The following is a 26,034-nucleotide window of genomic DNA, read 5'->3' as shown; positions in this document are numbered from 1 at the left end:
AAGTTTAATTCCACTGCCAATAGGCTGATCCCTCATCTGCCAATACTCATACTTTCCAAACATCACGGTGAATGTTCTCCATGTTTTAGTGTAGCAGTTTTCCACGAGAGGAAAACTGATGGATTTACCTGTCTCTTAGAGTACATCATCTGTATTTGTCAAACTTTGTGACACTGCAGGAATCTGGGCTGTGTGCCAGTGTAAGCTTCTTTGGGTGACTGTCAGTGACTGTGCAGCTGTGTGAAGCCACTTAAGTTCTACAAGTTAAGGGTTTATGAACTAGGGGCACAGGAATAGCTCAGCACAGTTAAACTGTCAGTTTTTCAACACATCTGATGCTACCTGAAGACCATCCATGTGCCCCTCTTTAGATTTCTCTTGTCTTTCTCCCTTCTTAGTGCTTTTTGAAAACTATACCAGATGGGGAGACAAGGACTTTAAAATTTAAAAAAAAGATAGAATATAAGAAAATAAATGCTTAAAATTTTCAGCGATGCTGCAAATCTGATTTTAATCTTTTTGTGTAAATGGAAACAAATATAAACTCGCTATATACATGCAGTTCAATTAGGTATTATGGTAAGTCAAATTTAGTTAAGAATGATAGCTTAAAAATTCATAAATGATGCACATTCTTTAAAAACTGCATGGAGTTGAAAAAACTTTGCACCAAGGTAAATATATATTTTAATTTTATTTTCCACAGATATTTTGAAGCATCTTCATCAGATATTTTTTGATGGGTAGCTCTAACTCATCCATGGATTTGTGAAATTGTTAGAGAGTAGAAGGATGACAAAGCAAAGGAAGTGTGGAGGGAGGATCCACTTCATTATTAGACTAACTTCCTGATTGAGTACTGGGAAAATTTTCCATCATGCCAAAACCAGATAGGTTTGAGATGCAGACCTGTAAACCATTCTTAGTTAAACAAACAAACAAACAAAACCTGTGCTTCTTTTTTTTTTTTGTAAAAAAAAATTATTCATTGGAAAGGCAGAGTGACAGAGAGAAAGAGAGAAATATTCCATCTGCTGGTTTACTCTCCAAATTATGGTAACAGCCTAGCAGATGAAGCCAGGAGCTCCATGTGGGTCTCTTTAAATGTGTAGGTAGGGGCCCAAGTACTTGCACCGTCATCTGATGTTCTCCCAAGTGCATTAGCAGGAATCTGGATCTGAATCAAAGGGGATGGCACTCTATCCAGTATTACAACATGGGATTTCAGTGATCCAAGCAGTGGCTTAACCCCCTGAGCCACAACACCAGCCCCTAGGTCATTTTTTTTTTTTTGACAGGCAGAGTGGACAGTGAGGGAGAGAGAGACAGAGAGAAAGGTTTTCCTTTGCCGTTGGTTAACCCTCCAATGGCCGCTGCAGCCGGCGCGCTGCAGCCGGTGCACTGCGCTGATCCGAAGCCAGGAGCCAGGTGCTTCTCCTGCTTCTGGTCTCCCATGGGGTGCAGGGCCCAAGGACTTGGGCCATCCTCCACTGCACTCCCTGGCCACAGCAGAGAGCTGGCCTGGAAGAGGGGCAACCGGGACAGACTCTGGCGCCCCAACCAGGACTAGAACCCGGTATGCTGGTGCCACAGGCGGAGGATTAGCCTATTGAGCCACGGCGCCGGCTGATCATTCTTTTTCTAATAGCATTGTTTGTATCCCATAAATATCTTTTCCAAGGATAGGACCCACATTCCAAGGCATTCATAAACTCTAATCTCAGAAAACAGGCTCCAGCCACTTGTGTTAGAACTGAAGCTGAGTTTCCTGTTCAGAGCTATTTGTGGATTCTCTCCCATCAAAATTCCAGATGTCAAAGTCATAATTAACTGCCATGGTGTGCAGATGGGCACCTAACTCAGTGCTTGAGTTGCTGCTTGGGATGTCCACATCCCATATTACAGTGTCTGCTTTGAATACCAGCTGCTCTGCTTTCAATCCAGCTTCCTGCCAGCGCACACCCTGGGAGGCAGCTGGAGATGACTCAAGTAATTAAGTTCCTGCCACCCTTGTGGAATACCTGGATGGAGTTCAGAGTGCCTGGCTTCAGCCTGGCACAGTGCTGGCTATTACAGGCATTTAGAGAGTGACCCAGCAGATACATGGAAGATCCCTCTCTTTGTCTCCCTGGCTTGCAGATAAAATGACAAATAAATAAAAATGTTATAAACATTACATGATGTGATGAGAACAGTACTTCACTCTGATATCCCTCTGAAAATCCTTAAATCCAGCCTAATCGTTAGAAAAATAAAGGACACACATTAATTAAAGAATATTCTGTAAAATACTTGACCTGCACTCCTCAAAACTGCCAAGGTCATCAAAACCAAGTCAAGTTTTGAAAACTGCCATGGCCAAAGTGATCCTGAGAAGCTATGATAATTAAATGTGTTATAACCTGGATGGGAAAAAGAAGGAATGTTGAGTAAAAGAGGAAGGAAATATGAATAAAGTATGGGCTTTAGTTAGTAATGTATCAATGTTTGTCTATCAGTTGTGAAAATGTACTGTGGGAGATCTGGGAGCTCTCTGTGCTCTCTTCATAAGTTCTTTGTAGATTTAAAACTAGTCTAAAATAAAATATTTACTAAAATTCCTATCTTGCTTAGTGTTGTTGTTTCGGGCCATTCCAACAGGTGTATAGACATCATGACAATCCCTGACTGGCCAACACCAAGCGCAGAGGACAGAGCAATTGGAACTCTGTCACTGGTAGTAGGAGTGCAAAATAGCGTGCCCACTCTGGAAGACATTTTGTAATTTCTAACAAAGCTAAGCATAATCTTGCCATAGGCTCCAACAATCGTGCTGCTTGATGTCTGCTCAAAGTAGTGCAAACTTACCTCCACAAATGCTTAAAGCAGCACAGGTATCTTCATTTTGGCTTATAGCCAAAACCTGGAGGCAATCAGGATGTCTTTCAGTAGGTGAATGGTAAAGGGCCGTAGTAACTATGTTTCGGAAAAAGCGCCTCCAATCGGAGAGGCAGGCCGGACTTCCCGTAAAAGCGGCCTCACTGGGGAAACTGAGAGTTACAGCGGAACAGCTCGCTAGCGTTCACCATATAAGGAAATCCCCTGGTCTGACCCAATCAGGAGCAGCTGGTCCGATCAGGAAGCACCAGAGGTGACCCCAGCCAATCCACTGTTACCCCACACCCCTCCACGACGTAACCCGGCTTTAAAAGAGGCTCCCAGGACCGGCTGGGGCCTTCCTCTGCCCTCTGCTGCGCGGTCGAGTAGACGGGTCCCTGCTGTGGCTTGTACTTCCAAAATAAACCCTGCTCTTAAACCCTGCTCTTGCATTTCGGTGTGTTCAAGTCTCTGGCGACATTCGGAGATCCGGCCATCTGGGCACAACAAATAGCGAAACTCTTAAATGTGCGGACAGTGGGATCTTATCCAGTGCTAAGAAAGCCATAAGCTATCAAGCCTTGAAAAGATACCCGAGAAGCTTATTAAAGTTGTATACCCAAGTCAAAGAAGCAAATCTGAAGTGATCACATACTCTGATTCCAAGTTTATGGTGTTCTGGAAAAGGAGATAAAAAAAAAAGCAGCAGCTGCCGTGTGTCAGAAGGAGGCACAGAGATGATCTTCAGGGCCGTGAGGCCATCTGTGTGACCCAGAAACGGTGGATACATGCTGTTGGACATTTGTCTGAACCCACAGAATGTACAGCATCAAGAGGAAACTGAAGCTTGGATGATAATGATGTGGGGATAATGTTAATGTGCTACAGTTTTGTTTTGTTTTGTTTTGTTTTTACTAGGCAGAGTGGACAGTGAGAGAGACAGAGAGAAAGGTCTTCCTTTGCCATTGGTTCACCCTCCAATGGCGGCCGGCCGGCGCATCACACCGATCTGATGGCAGGAGCCGGGTGCTTCTCCTGGTCTCCCATGCGGGTGCGGGGCCAAGCACTTGGGCCATCCTCCACTGGTGTGCTACAGTTGTAACAACTGTCCTGCTGGTACAGGATGTTTATTGTAGGGGAGTATGTGCCAGTGTGGGAATGGGTGGAATGCGACCTATCTCTGGATTTCTTCTCAATTTTGTCCTAAGCCTTTTTTTTGCCCCAAAAGTGGATTCTTTTTTAAAAAGTCAATATAAAAATCACATTTAGCTATAACAGGCATGTCTAATTTTTTGTTAAGCAGGAATTTGAATCACTAGTAGTGACTGAACTTTCATTGCCTATTAACTTAAAAAAAATAATGAAAGTTGACTTGCAATTCCTAAGATTACTACAACCTAACAGTCTTTCTTTGAATATTGGTTTTTTTTTTGTTTTTTATTTATTTATTTATTTATTTATTTTTTGACAGGCAGAGTGGACAGTGAGAGAAAGAGACAGAGATAAAGGTCTTCCTTTGCCGTTGGTTCACCCTCCAATGGCCGCCGCGGCCAGCGCACCACGCTGATCCAATGGCAGGAGCCAGGTGCTTCTGGTCTCCCATGGGGTGCAGGGCCCAAGCACTTGGGCCATCCTCCACTGCACTCCCGGGCCACAGCAGAGAGGTGGCCTGGAAGAGGGGCAACTGGGACAGAATCCGGCACCCCGACTGGGACTAGAACCCGGTGTGCCGGCGCCGCAAGGTGGAGGATTAGCCTACTGAGCCACGGCGCCGGCCTCTTTGAATATTGGTTTTGTGCCATGATTCTGGAAATTTTGACTTACAACTGGTTATGGACTTGTATATTTTAAAACCAATTTTTAGCTGAAAAGTAGATAAATTTTCCAGATACAAAGAGCAAATGTTTTCATTTTGAGCTGATTCATATTCATAATTTTAATCCTTAATTAGTGAATTCCAATTGCTCACTAACTTTTATGTGAATCATTTATCATCTAGTGATGGAAAATTCCTGACCAACAAAAGGACACAAAAAGTATGAAAGTATCAGAGAAAATATACACACTTACTGGTTCATCCTGAAAAAAGAAAAGACCATGAACATACATTGTTTTAATTAAATATTTTAGTTGAATTAATTGCACATCATATGCAGATGTCAGAAGTAATAGAGAGAAACCTTTATACAGTCCAGGTTTGACAAGTGGTAGCACCTTGATTAACTATAGCATACTACAAATCACCACCAGGAAAAGGACACCGATACAGTCCACCAACAGTCCTTAGAGTTCAGAAGTTCTACATGCACTCCCGTGTGTGTGTCATTGCTTAGTTCTGTTTGGTTTGTCGCTAGTGGTATTTAATGACCATAACAAACAAGACACTTAACTGTTCTATCACAAGAATCCCAGTGTAGTCATACTTCCTTTCATCCTCTCTGGTCCTTCCCCATGCCTGCTAAACACAAATAAGTTGTCCATCTTTATAGTTTTGTGGCTTTTTTTCTATCAGCAAAATTCCCAGGAGATACATTTGAGAGGTTGTGAGCACCTTTGGTTGTTCTTGTTTATTGTTGAGTAATAGTCCTTAATATACTACAATCACCCATTGAAGTATACAAAGATTGTTTCCAACTGTGTCTGCTGTGAAGGAAGCAACTTTAAATATATATGTACATGCTTTTCTATGAACATGAATTTTCATTTCTCTGAGATAAATGTTAAAGAGTGAAATTGTTGCATCATATGGTAATTTATTTAGTTTTATAAGAAAACCAAGTTCTTTTCTAGAGTGTGTGTATTATGTAACCTTCCCATCAACATTATGTGAGTGATCTAAGTTCTTTGTATTCTCATTAACTTGTGACATTATCACCATTTACTTTATTTATTTTTTAGCTATTGTTATATGGGTGAAAGGATATCTAATAATTGTGATTTTAAATTTGCATTTCTGGGGCCAGTGCTGTGGCATAGTAGGCAAATCCTCAGCCTGCAGCACTGACATAGCATATGGGCACATGTTCCTGTTCTGGCTACTCCTCTTCCAATCCAGCTTTCTGCTATAGCCTTGGAAAACAGTAGCAGATGGCCCAAGTGCTTGGGCCCCTGCAACCATTTGGGGGATGCTGGGGAAGCTCCCCGCTCCTGACTTCAGATTGGCTCAGCTCCAGCCATTGTGGCCATTCGGGGAGTGAACCAGTGAATGGAGGACATTTCTCTCTGTCTTTCCCTTTATCTGTCTGTAGCTCTACCTCTCAAATAAATACATAAATAAACCTTTTAAAAAATTAAATTTTTTACATTTCCCTAATGGCTGATGATGGTAATATCTTTTTAAAATGCTTATTTACAATTTATATATTCTTTTCAGTAAAATATTTTTATTTTTGGCCCACAATATAATTGTGCTTCTTGGTTTTTCCTTGTTGAGTTTTGAGAGTGCAAAGGCTTTATTGGACAATGGATTGCAAATATTTTCAGCAGCTTTCCTCTTATCGTTTTATGCTCTTAACAGAGTCTCTCATGGAGAAAAAGTGGCAGAGCAATAAAATGTGATGTAAATGTGCAAGGGAAGATTATTCAGCCATAAAAAATAATGAAATGATGTTATTTGCAGTACAATGTTTGGAACTGGAGGACATCATGTTGTGTGAAATAAGCCAGACACAGAAAAATAAATACTGCATGTTTTTCTTCACAAGGGAGCTAAAAAAAGAAACCAAAACCAAAACCAAAAAACCTCAGTCTGAAAACAGATTGTTGACTCCTATAGGCTCAGAGGCTAGGAGGGACAGAGGAGTTCGAATAAAAAAAAAATAGTGGAAGCTTGGTGTGGTTCATTAATTGAGACAAATATATCATTCAAAGATGAGATAACAATAGAGGGAGCTGGATGTGTCTTATTGGTTATGACAATTCTACAGTATATATTAACAGTAGAGGACGCTGAGTATGAGTTATATGGGAACTGTTTGTACTATTTCACAACTTTTTTTCGAATTTTTAAATTTTACTTAAAGTATACAAATTGCATACATTTCATATATACAAATTTAAGAATGTAGTAATTCCCACCATACCCTCTTGGCCACCCACACTCTCTCTTTCTTCCTTCTCCCTCTCCTATTCTTATTCTTAATTTTACAAAGCTCTATTTTGAGTTAGCTTTATACTCATAAGATTTACCCTATTCTAAGTAAAGAATCCAAAAATTAGTATGAAGAAAAAAAAAACATTGATAATGAGCAGTTGAGACAAGGGCTTTTCAAAATCATCACATCTCAAAGTGTCACTTTAACTTCTATAGATTACCTTTTAGGTACTCTGTTTGTTACCACAGATCAGGGGAACATATGGCATTTGTCTTTCTGAGACTGGCTTATTTCATCAAGTATAGTATTTTCTAGTTGCATCCATTTTGTTACAAATTACAGGATTTTTTTCACTGCTGTGTAGTATTCCATAGTGTGTATATATATACACTGTAATTTCTTTATCCAGTCTTCAATTACAGAAATCTGGATTGATTGTATGTACTAGCTATTGGGAATTGAGCTGCAATAAACATGGGGTACAAATAACTCTTTCATATGCTGATTTATTATCATTTGGGTAAATTTCAAGGACTGGGGTGGCTGGGTCAAATTGTAGGTCTATATTCAGATTTCTGATATATCTCCATGTTGTCTTCCACAGCGGCTGGACCAGTTTACATTCCCACAAACAGCATACTTGGGTACTTTTTCCCCCACACCTTCACCAGCACTTGTTGTTTATTGATTTCTGTATCAGAGCCATTCTAACCAGGATGAAGTGAAACCTAATTGTGGTTTTGATTTGTATTTTCCAGATGGCTAGTGATTCTGAGCAGTTTTTCGTGTGTCTATTGGCCACTTGAATTTCCTCTTTTAAAAAATACTTGTTAAAGTCCTTTGCTCATTTGTTAATTTGATTGTATTGTTTTTGAGTTTCTTGAGCTCACAAATTGGGTATAGAAGGAACGTTACTCAAAACACTATATGAAAAACCCACAGCCAGAATCTTATTCAATGAGGAATAGTTGGAAGTGTTCCCACTAAGATCCAGAACTAGACAAAAATGCCCACTCTCACCAATGCTATTCAATACAGTCTTGGATATTTTAACCAGAGGCATTAGGCAAGAAAAAGAAATAAAGATACAAACTGGGGAGGAGGAAGTCAAACTATCCCTATTTGCAGATGACATGATTCTATAATATAGAGGATCCAAAACCCCTCTAAAAGACTATTGGAACTCATAAAAGAGTTTGCTAAAGTGGTAGGATATAAAGTTAACACACAAAAATCAATTGCGGTTGTATACACAGACAATGAATGACATAACTGAGAAAGGACTTCTAACATCAATACCATTCACAATAGCTACAAAAATTAAATACCTTGGAATAAATTTAACCAAGGAAGTCAAAGAGCTCTATGGTAAAAATTACAAAACATTAAAGAAATGGAAGAAGACATACACAAAAAAAGAAATATCTTTCATGTTTGTGGATTGGAAGAATCAATATCATTAAAATGCCCATACTTCATAAAGCAATTTACAGATTCAATGCAATCTCAATCAAAATATGAAAAATATTTTTCTCAGATGTAGAAAAAAAGATGCTAAAATTCATATGGAAATTCAAAAGCCATGAATAGTTAAAGCAATCTTGTACAACAAAACAAAGCCAGAGGCATCACAATACCAGAGCTCAAGATATACTACAGGGCAGTTATAATCAAAACAGCCTGGTATTGGCAAAAAAAAAAAACACAGACCAATGGAACAGAATAGAAACTCTAAAAATCAATCCACACATCTACAACCAAATTGACTGACAAAGGAGCTAAAATCAATTCCTGGAGAAAGGACAGTCTCTTCAGCAAGTGGTGCTGGGAAAACTGGATCTCTGCATGTAAAAGTATGAAATTATACTCCATCCTTACCTCTCACACAAAAATCCACTCCAAGTGGATCAAGTACCTAAATCTATGACCTGATACCATCAAATTACTACAGTATGTTGGGGGAACTCTGCAAGACACTGATATAAGCGAGACTTCTTAGAAAAGAACCCAGAAGCATAGGCCATCAAAGCCAAAACTGACAAATGGGATTGCATCAAACTGAGAAGTTTCTGCCCTGCAAAAGAAACACTCAATGAAAAACAAAACAAAACAAAAACAAAAACAAAGACAAAAAATAAAACAGGGCTGGCACTGCAGCATATCGGGTAAAAAAGCTCCTGGCTCTTGGCTTCTGATCAGCCCAGCTCTGGCTCTGCCTCTCTGTAACTCTGCCTTTCAAATAAATAAATAAATCTTTAGAAAAATAAAAGGAACACTTAGCAAAATGAAGAGGCAACCAACAGAATGGGAGAAAATATTTGCGAACTATGAAAATGATAAAGGAATAATATCCAGAATCTATTTCACAACTTTTGTCAATTTAAAACTATTTTAAAACAAAAAACATCTTTAAATTATTTTCTTTTTATTTATTTATTTATTTATATATTTTTTGACAGGCAGAGTGGACAGTGAGAGAGAGAGAAAGAGAGAAAGGTCTTCCTTTACCTTTGGTTCACCCCCCAATGGCCGCTGCGGCCGGCGCACTGCGCTGATCCGAAAAGCCAGGAGCCAGGTGCTTCTCCTGGTCTCCCATGTGGGTGCAGGGCCCAAGGACTTGAGCCATCCTCCACTGCACTCCCAGGCCACAGCAAAGAGCTGGACTGGAAGAGGGGCAACTGGGACAAATCCGGGGCCCCGACCGGGACTAGAACCCGGGTGCCAGCACCGCAGGCAGAGGATTAGCCTATTGAGCTGCAGCGCCAGCCTAAAATTATTTTCAAAAGGTTTCTTTTATCAGTTTTCCATTTTATGGATCATGTGTTTTAGTGTCAAGGAAATCTATTTTATGCTCTATCTCTTCACTTAGCCAAAGGTCTCAGATTTTCTCCTAAATATTTTTTCTAGAAGTTTTGTACTTTATGTATAACTCCCTCATCTATTCTGACTTAATTTTGCATAAATTGGAAGGTTTAGATTGAAGTTTAAGGGCTGGCATTGTACTGTAGTGGGTTAAGCTGCAGCTTGCAATGGTGGCATCTATACGGGTGCCAGTTAGTGTCCCAGCCATTCAATTCATCTGATTTCCAATTCAGCTCCCTTCTAATGGTCTGGGAAAGCAGCACAGGATGACACAAGTTCTTGGGTCCCTCAACACATGTGTGAGAACTGGAAGAAGCTCCTGGCTCCTGGCTTCAGTCTGGCCCTGCCCTGACCATTGCAGCCATTTGGGGAGTAAACCAACAGAGAGAAGATTTTTTTTTTTTTTTTGACAGGCAGAGTGGACAGTGAGAGAGAGAGACAGAGAGAAAGGTCTTCCTTTGCCGTTGGTTCACCCTCCAATGGCCACTGCGGCCTGCACACCGTGCTGATCCGAAGGCAGGAGCCAGGTGCTTATCCTGGTCTCCCATGGGGTGCAGGGCCCAAGGACTTGGGCCATCCTCCACTGTACTCCCGGGCCACAGCAGAGAACTGGCCTGGAAGAGGGGCAACCGGGACAGAATCCGGCGCCCCAATTGGGACTAGAACCCGGTGTGCCAGCACCGCAGGCGGAGGATTAGCCTATTCAGCCGCAGTGCCAGCCCAGAGAGAAGATCTTTCTCTTTCTTTCTCCCTCCCACCCTCCCTCTCTCTCTTTGTAACTTTGAATTTCAAATAAATAAATAAATCTTTTTTAAAAATTAAAGTTCATAATTGTGCCTATGGATGTCTGATTACTTTAGCAACATTTATTTAAAAGTCTGTCTTTCCTTCATTGAATTGTTCTGTACTTTTGCCAAAAAATTATTTGGGAATATTTGTTTACGTCTGCTCCTGGATTTTCTGTTCAGCTCCAATGATCTCTGTGTCTGCTCCTTTGCCAACATCATACCATCTTGATAACTGGCATGTAGGTTATTTGCAAATCATAAGAATTTAGAATTCCTATTACTTCTTCCTCAAATAATATAACATAGATTTAACTTTAAAAATATGAAAAATTGTTCAAGACTTATCTGTCACTGGGGAGGCACTTAGTGCTGAGGGACAAAAGGAAAGAGGAAAACACTTAACATCTAGAGGATTAGGTAGAGTTCTTCTTTCAATTTGAAAAGGAGATTCCAGATAGCTCTGACATCCCTTCCCCATCACTTTCTATATCTGTAGTGCTCATTTATCCATAAAGTTATCTTTTCTATTTTAGACATCAGGAAATTGAAGATCTTCGGGGTTTCCACAGGAGGTAAAAGAAACAATGTCATGCTTGGAAACTCTTCAGCTTGCCCCCAAAGCTCATGATGTTATCCATAACATGAGCATGCTTACCACACCTCAGACGCCAGTGGCACTCACAGTAAGTGTCACATCCATTTAAAGATGTTTGAGAGCATAGATTAATGTATATCGATATGGAACAAAAAGCCATCAGGTGGAAACTGATTTTATTAACTTAGTGGTTAAATATTTATTGAATTCATACAACCCATGCCCCTGACCAAATGGAGCTTAATTTGTGGGGAGAGAGAGGCAATAAATAAATAATGAAACAACTTTCTCTATGGATAATAGATAGATGGATGGATAGATTCTCAAATCCTCTATCAACAATTCAAAAATCAAAGAAGTTCCAACAACCAAAGATTTTTTTTTTTTTACTTATTTGGTGACAAAGTCTATCTTGAACTGATAGGAAGCTGTGTACAGTCTTTATTTATGCCACTTGATGTTAATAGTAATTCATTTCATTATGAGTCAGGTGCTCTGACCAGGAGTATAAGGAGCTTATTTATGAGACTGGAGCTGTGGCGTAGTGGGTAAAGCTGCTGCCTGCAGTGATGGCATCCCATATGGCTGCTGGTTCGAGTATCGATTGCTCTACTTTCAATCCAGCTCTCTGCTGTGGCCTGGGAAAGCAGTAGAAGATGGCTAAGTCCTTAGACCCCTGCACCCGTGTGGGAGACCTGGAAAAAGCTTCTGGTTCCTGGCTTCAGATTGGCCCAGCTCAGGCCATTGCAGCCACTTGGGGAGTAAACCAGCGGATGAAAGACCCCCTTCCTTCTCTCTCTCTGCCTCTCCTCTCTCTGTGTAACTCTGTCTTTCAAATAAATAAATAAATAAGTCTTTTTCAAAAAAAGGAGTTTATGTAATATATAATAAATGCCCCATGTTATTATCTTTCTAATGTCTGCAAAAAATTGTATAATTTTTGGAAGCACATTTGTTTCCCCAAGGTTTTAGATAAGGAATCATAACATGATCATTAAATTCAGGTGAAATTGGTCCTATAATGAAAAATAGGCTGTTGTGGTGTAAGGTGCTACTTTGAGAAGGTGCCAGGGAAGGCTTGTCTGAGGAGGTGTCACTGCAGTGAGAAACAGAGGAGAAGCAAAGAGAGGCATCCCAAGCAGAAGCATAGGCAGGTTCAAAGGCCTCTGGATGGGCACATCCTGGGAGACATGGAGACACAGCACTCGGCCACTGAGTGTGGAGTAAAGTGCACAAGGTACACAGTTGCAGAGGACAGATCTAGATTTGTCATCAGATTATAAGCCTTAAGGAGCAGAATTATGTGAGTTTTTCCATTCCCTTTTTTCCACTAATTACCTACGTCCTCTCTAAGTAGCTTCGCTGTGTCTCAGCTATAACTTCTAAAATGGTTTAATTGAGTTTGCCAAGATATTACCATCATCTTTCAAGCCCTAAGCATTGACTCAGCTTTTCTGGAAAAAAAAGAAAGAGTTCCAATTCTTCATAAAATAAATCCATGAAGATATTTATTTGTGGATACACTGAGCTAGTATATATGAAATAACACTGCAATACTTAATGTGACCTCTGGGAAAAATGATGATTTTAAAATAAAATTTGACATGTTTAATTCAAAGAACACTCATTAGACAAATAAATGCTATTATTCATAATTATTGGATTGACCTTTTTGGTTCATTGTTAAATCATGTTGTTGGTTGTTATAAAAAGCAGATTTATGCTAAATAGATTTCATTTTCTGGACACTTTTCTATCTCAGTTAACTAGCTATTTCCATGGGATATCTTGGTCCTTACTAAAGATAGGGATCTGTAGTCACTTATTAAAGTCATGTATTAAATGAACCCAGATCTTTTAAAAAAAAAAATGAACCCAGATCTGTAGATAAAATGTGACTTTCTAAAAATCCAAGTGTATTTTATGCAAAAGTATCCAATTGAATTAAAGTTCAATTCTAGAGACAGAATAATTATTTGACAACTGAGTAATGCTCTCTGACATATCTGTAGTTTATCCTTCATTTATTGGAATGCCAAGCAGGAAACTCTTGCTTTTTGTAATGCATATTTGCCCCATGCTAGAGGTAACAAGACTTCTCCATTGAGAAGATAAATAAATAAATAAAGAATTTCTCTGGCACTGACACTGCTCAGATAGAGTAAATTATTGACCCACATCACTGTTTGCTCTCTTTTCAGCCTGCCCCGTCTACTGAGACCTGCAAAGCCTGCAGAGCTGTGCTGGCCTGCAGCTTTACCTCTGAGGGCTCCAACGTACCGTCCGGATATAAGGGCTCTGAAAGCTGGAGATTATCTGCTGCCAGAGATGGTGCTGCCTGCTATGAATCACCGCTTCCCCTGAGGTTGCCCTTATAGTGCCAACATCCTTGTGTAAGAGTGGGTCAATTCTTGCTTATGACATTTACACATAACCTTTAGAAAATGCCCATTTGGACACTCAACACTTCATAGCGATTTTATAAGTAAATGTGTCTTTCCAATTGTCCTTACCATGCAGACATTTTCTTTGTGACACAATTCATGGGATCTGGAAGAAAACAACAAAATTGAGCACTACCTTGCTAATGTTGCCAAAATGAAGTGCCCTACACTGGGTAGATCAGAAAGCAGAAATTTATCTTTTAACAGTTCTGGAGGTTGACAATCTAAGATCAAGGCTTCAGCAGGAATGGTTTCCTGTGAAGCCTCTCTCTTGGGCTGTTTTCATGGAATTCCCTCTCTGGGCCTTATAAGGTCACCGGTCATAGTGGATTAGCAGCTACCCTAATAACCTCATTAACCTAAAAGGAATTAACCACCGAAGTGTCATGAAGCCTACCTTGAACTGAAAATATCTACAATCAACAGTCAAGAAAGAAATGCTATCTAAACTTAAGTAGAGACTCCTCAAAATACAGCTGCCACCGTTTCCCATTTGGGTATGTGTTGATTAATCCTCTTGGTACACTCGACTGGACCAGGCAATGCCCAAATGGAATATTATTACTGCATGGGTCTGTGAGAATTTCCAGATGCCATTAGCATTTCAACCTGTGGATTCTGTAACATAGATTGTCCTTTCTATTGTAGGTGGGCACCATCCAATTCCTTAAGAGACTGAATAGAACAAACGGTGATAGAAGAAAGAATTTCCCCCTTTTGGCTTCCTGCCATCTCACTGGGCTTGAGCATCAGTCTTATCCCACCTTTGGACTAGGATTTACCTCCCTGGTTCCCCCGATCTCAGCTTGCAAATCTCTTACAATGTGACTTCTCAGACTCAGAATAGCATGTGTCACTTCATAATGAATCTGTCACCATAGATGATAGATACTTATAGAGAGATACAGAGACAGAGACAGAAATAGAGGTGGAGATACATGTCTACATATAGATATCTATTGTCCCTTATTGCTTCCATTTCTCTGGAGAACCTTACTAACACATGGGAAGACTCACCATTAGCACCAGGAATTATGAATTCAGTTGCACTATTCCATTCCCCATCCAGCAATGGAGAGATTTCAGCCAGAAAGAAGACTGCTCATTTACAATCATATCAAAAAGCCCGATAGAACTATCCATACTTTCCCATTGCTAGCCAACCCTTCATGGCCTCCCTCATTGGGCTTCTGTGAGGTTGGTTTATAATCACATACTTCTGGCTATTTATTTGGTTATTCATTAATGAAATGTCCCTGCACACATGTGTATTTAATTTGAAGGTACTGAATATTTGAACCTAAGTTGGTAGAGGAAAATCCCCGCCACCAACAACAACGTTAATTATTTATTTAAAGGTCCTATCTCTAAATAGAGATACTTGGCATTAGAGGTACTTGGCATTAGAACATCAACATATGAGTTTAGGAGATACAATTCAGCACATATCACTCAGGTACAATTTATCCAAAGCACCATTTCTTTCTCATACTAGGGAATTTCTTATATAAAGGTGGTGTGTTTCCTTTCTTCTCTGATTAGGCCTTAACTGTTTATGTCAAGAGTCCCTTGAGGAACTGGTGCTGTGGCATGGTGGGTAAAGCCACCACCTGCAGTACTGGCATCCCAATATAGGCGGTGGTTCAAGTCCCTGCTGGTCCACTTCCCATCCAGCTCTCTGCCATGGCCTGGGAAAGCAGTAAAAGATGGCCCAAGGGCTTGGGCCCCTGAACCCATGTGAAAGACCTGGAAGAAGCTCCTGGCTCCTGGCTTCAGTTGGGCACAGCTCCAGCCATTACGGCCACACAAGGAGTGAACCAGCAGATGGAAGACCTCTCTCTCTGCCTCTGCCTCTCTGTAACTCTGCCTTTCAATTAAATAAATAAATCTTTTTTTAAGAGTCCCTTGAAGACCTTTGGCTTGCCCACTGAGCATGCTGAGATGTGTCTGAATCCAGTGATTAAGTGAATAGAATTGAAATCCAAGCTGGATGTCTCAGTGCTCCATAAAGTACCCACTATATAATAAATATGGAGTCATGAGAACTATTCCTCAGTGTTTAATCATTTAGGGCAACATTCCCTGTTTTGCTTCAGGTAGCAAGATGGAAAGACACCCCATAGACAAATCTGGGTGATGATCTCATGCTCCAAACTGTAGCTTATGAACAACTGAACAGATATACAAGTAGAATATTCCATTCTCAGGTGTTGAAAGAAGGCTATGGGGTGAGTATTGGCACAGTGGTTAGGACACTGCTTGGGATGCCTGTAACATGTATCAGAGTGCTTGGATTTGAGTCTAGCCTCTTCTGATTCCAGCTTCTTGCTAATATGTATCTTGAGGGGAAACAGGGGAAGCTCAAGTGGTTGGGTTCCTGCCACACACATGGGAGAACTGGATTGAGTTGTCAGCTCCCAGCTTCAGCCCAGCCCAGCTCTGGCTGTTGTGGGTATTTGGAGAGTGAACCAGTGAATGGGAATTATTTCTCTCTCTCTCTCTCCACCTCCCTCTAACCCAGCTGAATTCAGAGTACAAATGAATAAATTTATGTCCTCCAAAGTGTAATAGTTCCAGAAGCCTTGACCCCAGTTACCTCACATAGTAAGCAACTTAATGGTAAAATATTGTTTCAATTTCTAATCTTGAAAGCTTTAGATAGAATTCACTGAGACTGTTTTTCTTAATAAGCCTATTTCTTTCCTAGTCTCCTTCATGGGGCTAATGCAATAAGGTGTATACCTTGGCGTTTGCTGATTATTTCTCATTTAAGTCAGCCTTTGTATAACAGCCTACAACAAATGTGAACATTATGTGCTTTCATGTCGATGCATTTCTCTGATGATAAAAATAAATTTCAGATGAGTATTTGCAGATTGATTTCAGGTACATTAATTTTGTCATTACCATTATAAGGTACTATTTTTCAATTCTCACATTCACTATAAAACCTAAAAGCTGTACCTAGGCAACTTCTTAACTTTATACCACCCTTATTAGTTATTATACCACATAAATGCAGAGAATATTCTCCTCATTTGGTAATTTTTTTAAGTATGCTGTCTATTCTGTAAGCAATAAAAATGTTTTTGTTCAAAATGAGAAACAAAAACTATTTTTCTTCTTTTCAAGCAAGTGTTTATATAGTCTCAAGCTAATTTATTTGAGATCCTTGCTCAACTTGGTTTTATGCTAATAAGTACCAATGGTTTAAGTTAACTACTGTTTAATAGGCTTATTACACTTTTTTTTTCAAAGATTTACTTGTTTATTTGAAAGTCAGAGTTACAGTGTCAGAGGCACAGGCAGAGAGAGAGAGAGATCTTCAATCTGCTGGTTCACTTGCCACAATGACCAAGACTGGGCCAGGCAGAAGCCAGGAGCCAGAAGCCAGAATCTTCATCCGGGTCTTCCACGTGGGTTCAGGGGCTCAAGCACTTGGACTATCCTCTGTTGCTTTCCCAGACACATTAGCAGGGATCTGGACTGGAAGTGGAGCAGCTAGGACTCTAATCAGCACCCATATGGGATCCTGGTACTGCGAACAGCAGCTTAACTACAGCACTGGCCTGCCTGTCACACTTTTTAGAGTCCTAATAGCAAGAATCTAATATGATATTGTAGATGATGCCAATTTTTTTCTTTATAAATAATAGAACATTATTTAAGATTATAGAAATATGACTTTAAGAAAATGACTTAAGGTACAGGATGAATTTGAATTGTATGAAATAAATAGATATTCTAAGAATATTTGTAGATTGTTTTATGCTTATATGAAGATTCAGATTAATTTATTTTCCTATATTTATCTTTTTTAACTAATATTTATTTGAAGATTTATTTATGGGGGCCAGCCCCGTGGCGCAGTAGGTTAATCCTCTGTCTGTGGCACCGACATCCCATAGGGGCGCTGGTCCTAGTCCCGGCTGCTCCACTTCCAATCCAGCTCTCTCCTATGGCCCAGGAGTGCAGTAGAAGATGGCCCAAGTCCTTGGGCCCCTGCACCTTTGTGAGAGACCAGGAAAAAGCACCTGGCTCCTGGCTTCGGACTGGTGCAGTTCCTGCCGTTGCGGCCAATTAGGGAGTGAACCATCAGTTGGAAGACCCCTCTGTCTCTGGCTCTACCTCTCTCTGTAACTGTCTTTCAGTTATTTATTTGAAAGGCAGAGTAAGAGACAGAGACAGAGAGAGAGAGAAAGAGATCCTTCATTGTCTGGTTTATTCCTCAAATGGCTGCAAGAGCCAGGTCTGGGCCAGGCAAAAGCCAGGAGTCATGAACTCCATCTTGGTCTCTCACATGAGTGGCAGAGGCTAAACCACTTAGGACATTTTTTGCTGCCTTCCCAGGCACATTAGTTGGGAGCCAGATCAGAAGCAGAGCACCTGGGACTTGAACCGGCACTCCCATATGAGATGCTGGCATCGGAAGTTGCACTGCAATGTTGTCGCTCTGTATTTACCTTTATGCACAATGAAGGCAAATGCCACATCATTAATGTTTGAGAAACATGTGTGATCACTCAACAAAGGTTATGTAACAGACCTGAACATGGAGTCAAGAACATGGCTCAAAACTTGACATAATGATCCGTCCTATGTGGCTTTGTGCAGGTCACAAAAATATCCTTAAGTTATGGTCTCTGTTAGTGTAGACTTCTAAAGGTCTATGATTTTGCTAATTCATGTTTCTAAGCTTTTTAGTAATCATTGAAGAGTTAACATGGACAATAAAAGATAATAAAAAGAGGCCGGCGCCACGGCTCACTAGGCTAATCCTCCGCCTAGTGGCGCCGGCACACCGGGTGCTAGTCCCGGTCGGGGCACCGGATTCTGTCCCGGTTGCCCCTCTTCCAGGTCAGCCCTCTGCAGTGGCCAGGGAGTGCAGTGGAGGATGGCCCAGGTGCTTGGGCCCTGCACCCCATGGGAGACCAGGAAAAGCACCTGGCTCCTGGCTCCTGCCATCGGATCAGCGCGGTGTGCTGGCCACAGCGCGCCGGCCACGGCGACCATTGGAGGGTGAACCAACGGCAAAGGAAGACCTTTCTCTCTGTCTCTCTCTCTCACTGTCCACTCTGCCTGTCAAAAAAAAAAAAAAAAAGATAATAAAAAGAACAAAAAATAAAAGAATCAGCTTGTATTATGTTGAACACTTCATACATGCCTGTCATTCTTACAGCTAATCTCTTATAATTTACAGTGATACTGAGGTAGGTACCATTATTGACCTATCTTATTGATGAGTAAGATAAAATAATTTTTGTCCTCAAGATATATGGAATAAAATGCAAGTTAAGTCCACAAATTCAAGACATTATTTTCTCAAAATCTACCAATTGCTTTATGTATAAATTCCAAAAATAATCTTACTTATATTTAAATATTTATAATGTTAAAAAGCACTTTGCAACTATCAAAAATTTTTATAACTAGTTTTTCAGTGCACAAAATTATCAACATTCACAGAAGAAAATTATCAATATGCGCAGAAAAAAACAAAACTATCACCACAATAGATAGAACTAAGCATCTATAAATACAGAAAGAAAATAAACCATAGTATAAAGAATGATTCCTGCAGATTGAATGAAGAAATTGTGGTATATGTACACTATGGAACACTACACAGAGCTAAAGAGAAGAAGAAGAAGAAAAAGAAGAAGAAGAAGGAGGGTGAGGAGGAGGAGGAGGAAGAGGAGGAGAAATTCCGTCATTTGCAACAAAAATGGATTCCGCTGGAAAACATTATACTTAGTGAAATAAACCAGCCCCCCAAAGATGAATACTATATGTTCTCCCTGATCTGTGGTAACTAACAGAGTATGTAAAAGGTAATCTATAGAAATGAATTGACACTATGAGATGCCCTTGTCTCGACTGTTGAGGAACAGGTTTTTTTTTTCTCCCTAGTACTTGTTGAACTTTTTATTAGTATAGGGTTAATCTTATGTGTATATTGTTAATTGAAAATAGATCTTTGTAAAAAATAAGAACGGGAACGTAGGAGGGAGGAGGAAGAAGAGTGGGAGTGTGGCCGGGAGGGAGGTTAAGGTGTGAAGGATCACTATGTTCTTAAATTTGTATATATGAAAGCATGAAGTATGTATACCTTAAATAAAAGTTTTCTAAGTTAAAAAAAGAAAAAAATGACAAAAAGAATGATTTATCCTAAGAATACTATTAAAAAACATTCAAAATAATATTTTAATGAAGAGATACATTTTTAATCTCTTACTGAGAGTTGAAATAGAAAACCTAAATGAAATTATTATTAAGGATATTATTTTCAGTTAATGTCTAGTGTTACACACTCTACAACCATAATTTAATTCACATATAAAATTGAATTGCAGAACTCTAAACATGGAGCACAAATCTAATTTTTCTACTAAATATGAAAGAAAATGGAGAAAAATATATCCAGTACTACTGAGATCCTGTTAAAATAACATTAAAAATGTTGAAAACACAAGAATATTTGGTTATGTTACCAATAAAATCAATGCCAGTTGTTATTTTGTTATTCATGCAACCACATTCATGAGATGCCACTAATAACTTTTTAGCGCTTAATATGTGCTTGACATGGTGCTGGACACAATTTTAGTGTAAATTGACATGAATTCCATTTCTAATCATGAAAATAACTAACTGAAGACAATCAGGAAGTGCTGACTTAAGGAACTGATCTAAGAATACAATCCTTCAAATATTAAGTTGTTCATTTTTTATATTTTATCATGGATTGTGTACCCACTTTATAGATAGCCATTGCAAAGTATCAAGTCACATTCTTGCCATCAAAAATCTTAAAGTCATAGTAAAAATGTTTCCAGCCTGCACACAGCATTGAAGACCTGAGCCCAGAGTGTTTCAGATTCTTCATCTGGAACTGGTAAATGTACTGAAGTCATTATATTCTGGCTAAAGAGTCTAGAAAAATTGTAGCCTCAGTAGTCACAAAAAATGAAAGTTATGATAGGGAATGGTATCAAATAGGAGGCATTTGGAAATGCTGGGGCAACTGAGAATGCAGATACAGACATAGTCATAAAAATTACTGTTGGAACTATAATTCTTTGCATATGTCAGAAAGAAATTTTGCTGTATAATTAGAAATATAACAACATATATTGTGTCCTGAAAATGCAACTTCTAGGAACTGACCACAAGGAAATAGATTAGTAAGAAGATGATTTATAATAGAATTCAGCACATCCTAAGACCTTCACAATGACCACAGTCTAAAAACAAAGTAACCAACCATCAAGAACTGATTAAATTAACTACCTCGCATTTCTTTTTTTTTAAAGCTTTTATTTAATCAACATAAATTTCATAGGTACAGCTTTAGGAATATAGTGGTTCTTGCCCCCAAACCTACCCTCCCACCTCCACTCCCATCCCACCTCCTACTCCCTCTCCAATCCCATTCTTCATTAAGATTCATTTTTAATTAACTTTATATACAGAAGATCAACTCTATACTAAGTAAAGATTTCCACACTTTGCACCCACACACACAAAATATATAAAGTATAGTTTGAGAACAAGTTTTACAGTTAATTCTCATATCCTCATTAAGGATAGAGGTCCTACGTGGGGAGTAAGTGCACAGTGACTCCTGTTGATTTAACAATTGACACTCTTATTTATAAAAACAGTGATCACCCAAGGCTCTTGTCATGAGCTGCCAAGGCTATGGAAGCCTTCTGAGTCCACAAATTCTGTCAGTACTTAGACAGGGTCATAAGCAAAGTGGAAGTTCTCTCCTCCCTGCAGAGAAAAGTACATCCTTCTTTGATGGTCTCTTCTTTCCACTGGGATCTCACTCACAAAGATCCTTCGTGTAAATCATTTTTTTACATGGTATCTTGGCTTTCCATGCCTAAAATGCTCTCATGGGCTCTTCAGCCAGATCCAAATGCCTTACAGGCTGATTCTGAGGTCAGAGTGCTATTTAGGGCATTTGCCATTCTATGAGTCTACTGTGTGGATTGCTTCCCATATTGGAACATTCTCTCCTTTTTAATTCTATCTATTGTTATTACCAGACACTTTGTCTTATTTATGTGATCCCTTTGACACTTAATCCTATCTATATAACCAGTTACACATTTAATATGATCACTTTAACACAGATGGATATGTACCACCCAGCTTAATGGGATTTGGAGTTTCATGGCAAGATTTTAGCTTTACCCTTAGGGGCAAGTCCATGGGAATGTGTGCAAAACTGTTTAGCTCTTCCCTCTCTCACACATTTCTAAAATAGACTCCATAAAAAATGCCATAAGAAAATGTTGATTTATTAAGGCAAAATAGTCCCAACAATTTGATGAGAAACAAAATGTGGCAACCAAAAATATTTAGGTATGGGGGCCATTTTTGTGGCACAGCAGGTTAATCCACTGCCTGTGATGTCAGCATCCCATATGGGTGTCAGTTCATTCCCTGGCTGCTCCATGTCCAATCCAGCTCCCTGCTAACAGCTTGAGAAAAGCATTGGAAGATGAACCAATTATTTGGGGCCCTGTCACCCACATGGGAGACCTAAATGAAGCTCCTGGCTCCTGGCTTTGACCTGGCCTAGCCCCAGCCATTGTGGCCATTTAGGAATCAACCAACAAATGGAAGATCTGTCTGTGTCTCTGTGTCTGTCCTTCTCTCTCTGTAAATCTGACTTTAAAATACATAAATAAATCATTAAAACATTAGATATGGTGTTATTGTGTACAAAATATATTAGTACATAGGGAAAGGTCTGGAAGGGTATTTATTTCCAAATATTACCAGGAGTTATCTTTTGTTGGATTGTAATTGTTATTTTTATATTTGTATTTTTTCTGTTTTTCAAGTTGTCTGAGAACTTACAATTTAGTTTCCTACAATTTGATTTTTCATTGAACAGAAAGAAGTACTAAGTATTGAACAAAACAAAACAAAATAAAAAATTGTCTTATACCACACTAAAAGTACATGACAAAAATTGCTGAGGGTTCCCGATACCATTCCATTTCCCTTTCTAGTAATAAGATTCCTTTTTTAAAGCTGCTGCTACAATTCAGAATTCTTTGTCTTCCAGTTTTCCTTGAACTAACTAGCCATGTGACAAATTCTACTCAATGGCATAGAAACAGGGACGCTGGATGTGGTTTATTAACTGTGACAAATCCTAATATGAGATGTTATTAATAGAGAAGCTGGGTGTGGCTTATTAACTGTGACAAAGATATAGTAACATAAAATGTTAATAATAAGGGAAGCTGGGTATGGGGTATGTGGGAACTCTGTATTACGTCACAATCTGTTTAGTAAATTCAAAACCGTTCTAAAATTAAAAGTTTACTAAAAGTAAATTCTTTGACAAAGAAATATCATATACAAGTTCCAGGAAAATTCTGAGATCTTGAAATATTAATGTGAGTAGTTATTTAGGATACTGGAAGAGGTTTTGAAGCATGGAGAGAAGATAATCAAAAGGAAATGGTTTAAATTACCGAATTTTCTGGAATCCAAGGAACTGAAGAATCTAAAAATCATTTATATTTTTTATATGAGGAAGCTTCAGAAAGTGTGACGAGTGGAAGCTTTTTCATAATATGCATTTTTCATGAACTTTTTGAAGACCCCCTCATATAAGACAAAAATGCAGTATGTACATTTCCTGTACTTTCTCCTTTGTTAAGTAATGTACAAGTCTTTCAAGAGTCTTAGTTTAGCATGACTAATATGCAGTTATGGCAAACTAAAACTGATATTTGATAAATAAAATTTTGGGAATAACAGTACCCATACTCAGAGTTCCCCCCCAGTCCCTAAGGACAATGGGATGAAATCAAGAGATTCCTCTTAGCTGCAAATTACAGCAAAGCTTTACTCAAAGTGGTTAAATCAATAAGGACACATTCAAATTACACAACAATAAGCCTGCAAGTGAGTGCTTCCAACAATATGTCAGCAAATAAGGGTTTCCAGTGTGGTTTAAATCAATAGCCTAGTAGTCAGGGCTCCAGCTCAAAATCTTGTGATCCTCTTGGCTCTTCCCTCATTTTTTTCAGGAGGGCCACAGCTGTTCTCAGCATCAGGGCCATGTATAACAATGTCTAAATGTAGGAACAGAATCATTATCTCAGAAAGTCCCAATATACTTCCCTTGAAATTCCTCTAGCCAACTGTACCTGTGCCTAAGCCAATCATGGAGATGTCTAATCAACTGTCTTGATTGGATTGTTCCAACCCACACTGAGCTTCGGAGATTTTAGAGAGGTCTAAAAAGATATCAATTGTGCAACATCTTGCAAAACTTGTGTTCGATTAGCAATGAAAAAGACAGGAAACCCAGTTTCAGGACTGGCAAGTACATGATTCTTTACATGCTGATATAAAGGGCAAAAATAAGCTCATTAAAGTTTCTTCTTAGTCCATATAGACATTTTATATGTATAATTATTTAAAAACAAAAGGTTTGTGAGCTTTTGTATATAATGCATAATGAATGCAAATAAGCTGTTACGTCCAGCTCTTGAATAATGCACCTGGGGAAATAGCAAATGATGGCTCGAGTGCTTGAGTCCCTGCCACCCATGTGGGAGACCTGAATGTAGCTTCTATCTCCTGGTTTCAGTCTGATCCAGCTCTGGCTGGTGAGTGAGTGAACCAGCAGATGGAAGATCACTTTCTCCCTCTTTGTCACTTTGCTTTTCAAATAAATAAATCATTTTTGTGAAAGTTTTAGAGCATGGTAGATATCAAAGAAAACAACAGCAATTATTCTATCAAAGTATTGACAATTTTTAATGGTACTCATTTATGTAATAGGAAATGAAATTATAAAGCCATTTTAGGTATGCTTTTTGTAAACCTCTACCATAAACTTGTACCTTCTATAAATGTTAATGCTATCATTTCCTTTTGTAGAAAGGACAAGCAATTCCTGAAATTGTTCAGCTAAGTGACATTTTATGGGTGCTATCCCTGCCAGGGCCCAAGTCAGTCCCTCTGGGAACAAACAAAGATATCTATGAGCTGAGTCCTCACTTTCCCTGAGTGCTCAATTCCAACAGACAGCTTCAGCACAAGGAATAATTGCTCTAAGTTTTCTACAATAATAAGGACAAGGTGAACTACAAAAACATTTTTTAAGATTTATTTGAAAGTCAGAGTTACAGAGAGGGAGATAAGAGAGAGGTCTGCAAAGGCTGATTTACTCCCCAGGTGACCCCAATGGCAAGGGTTGAGCCTGGTTGGAGCCAGGAGTTTCATCTGGGTCTCCCATGTGGGTCGCAATGGCCCAAGCACTTGGGCCATCTTCTACTGCTTACCCAGGCCATTACCAGGGAGCTGGAACAGAAGTGGAGCAGCCGGGATTCCAACAGATGCTCATACAGGAGGTCTGCATCTCAGGCAGCAGCTTTACCAGCTATGCCACAGCGTGGGCCCTACAAAACCATTTAAGGAACAGGATAGTAATGAAGTTTTTCAATCAGTTATTAACAATATAAAATAATGTGTGGCTTTATGAAGATTATGTTTTTTAATTTATAAATTCATATTTCAAAGATGTCTTGAAATAATCTACTAAATTACTTCAACTTTCAAGTAAATAAACAGAGGACCATAAATATCAAAGATTTATCAAGACCTTACAGTTGGGGATGGAAACAACACACACATATGCATGCACACACACACGCACACACACACCCACTGACTAATTCGCACTGTTATTAATTTAGTATTTTTCTATTTTAGTCCACAATCCCTATAATAATGTGATTATTTACATTAACAATGCCAAAATTAAAGTGACAATCTGTAAATGGTATTGCACTGAAATATGAAGCATGCTGTATGTGGATGCTTATAATAGCTTTCATCATAACTACCAAATACCAGAAGCAATCAAAATGTCCTTCAATGGGTAGTGTGTCCAGATGATTGACTATTATGCTCACATAAAAAAGATGCATAAAGTTATTAAAATATATAAAAGAAACTTAAGAGCATGTTACTAAGTGAATTAACTCAATTTGAGAAGACTGCATGTGATATGATTTCCCAATATGTGATATTATGGAAAAGCCAAAAACTACAGAGATAAATCACTGGTGGTAAGGAGTTAGGGGAAGGAGAGGAATGAATAGGTGGGGCACAGTGAATTTTTTAGGGCAGTGAAACTACTATATTCAATACTACAATGGTAGATTCATGTCATGACATATTGGTCCAAATTCATAGAATACAACACCAAGAGTGTAAACTAAGAAGGTTGAATGACAAGGATGTGTCGCTAAAGTTTATCACTTGCAACAAATGTTCCACTGTGATGGGAGATGCTGATAATAGAAGCCATACACCTGCAAGAGCAGACATATGTTGGAAATCCCTGCATC

General features: G+C 39.1%; 1 long non-coding RNA gene and 1 pseudogene across 1 annotated transcript in view; both read right to left on the bottom strand.

The window, feature by feature from the left end:
- The window catches only part of LOC127483240 (uncharacterized), a 66,988-nt gene extending 63,223 nt beyond the window's left edge, over window positions 1–3,765 (bottom strand). The window contains exon 1 of the long non-coding RNA XR_016211837.1: window positions 2,848–3,765. This is a non-coding gene — a long non-coding RNA (uncharacterized LOC127483240). The remainder of the gene's footprint in view (window positions 1–2,847) is intronic.
- LOC138843473 (ATP-binding cassette sub-family E member 1-like) overlaps window positions 1–26,034 on the bottom strand; it is a 1,090,710-nt pseudogene that overhangs the window by 387,455 nt on the left and 677,221 nt on the right.

Source organism: Oryctolagus cuniculus, chromosome 8 (genome assembly GCF_051225735.1).
Source record: "Oryctolagus cuniculus isolate XC-2025 breed Fujian yellow rabbit chromosome 8, ASM5122573v1, whole genome shotgun sequence".
Lineage (NCBI taxonomy): Eukaryota > Metazoa > Chordata > Mammalia > Lagomorpha > Leporidae > Oryctolagus > Oryctolagus cuniculus.
This window is presented reverse-complemented; position numbering and strand designations above follow the sequence as displayed.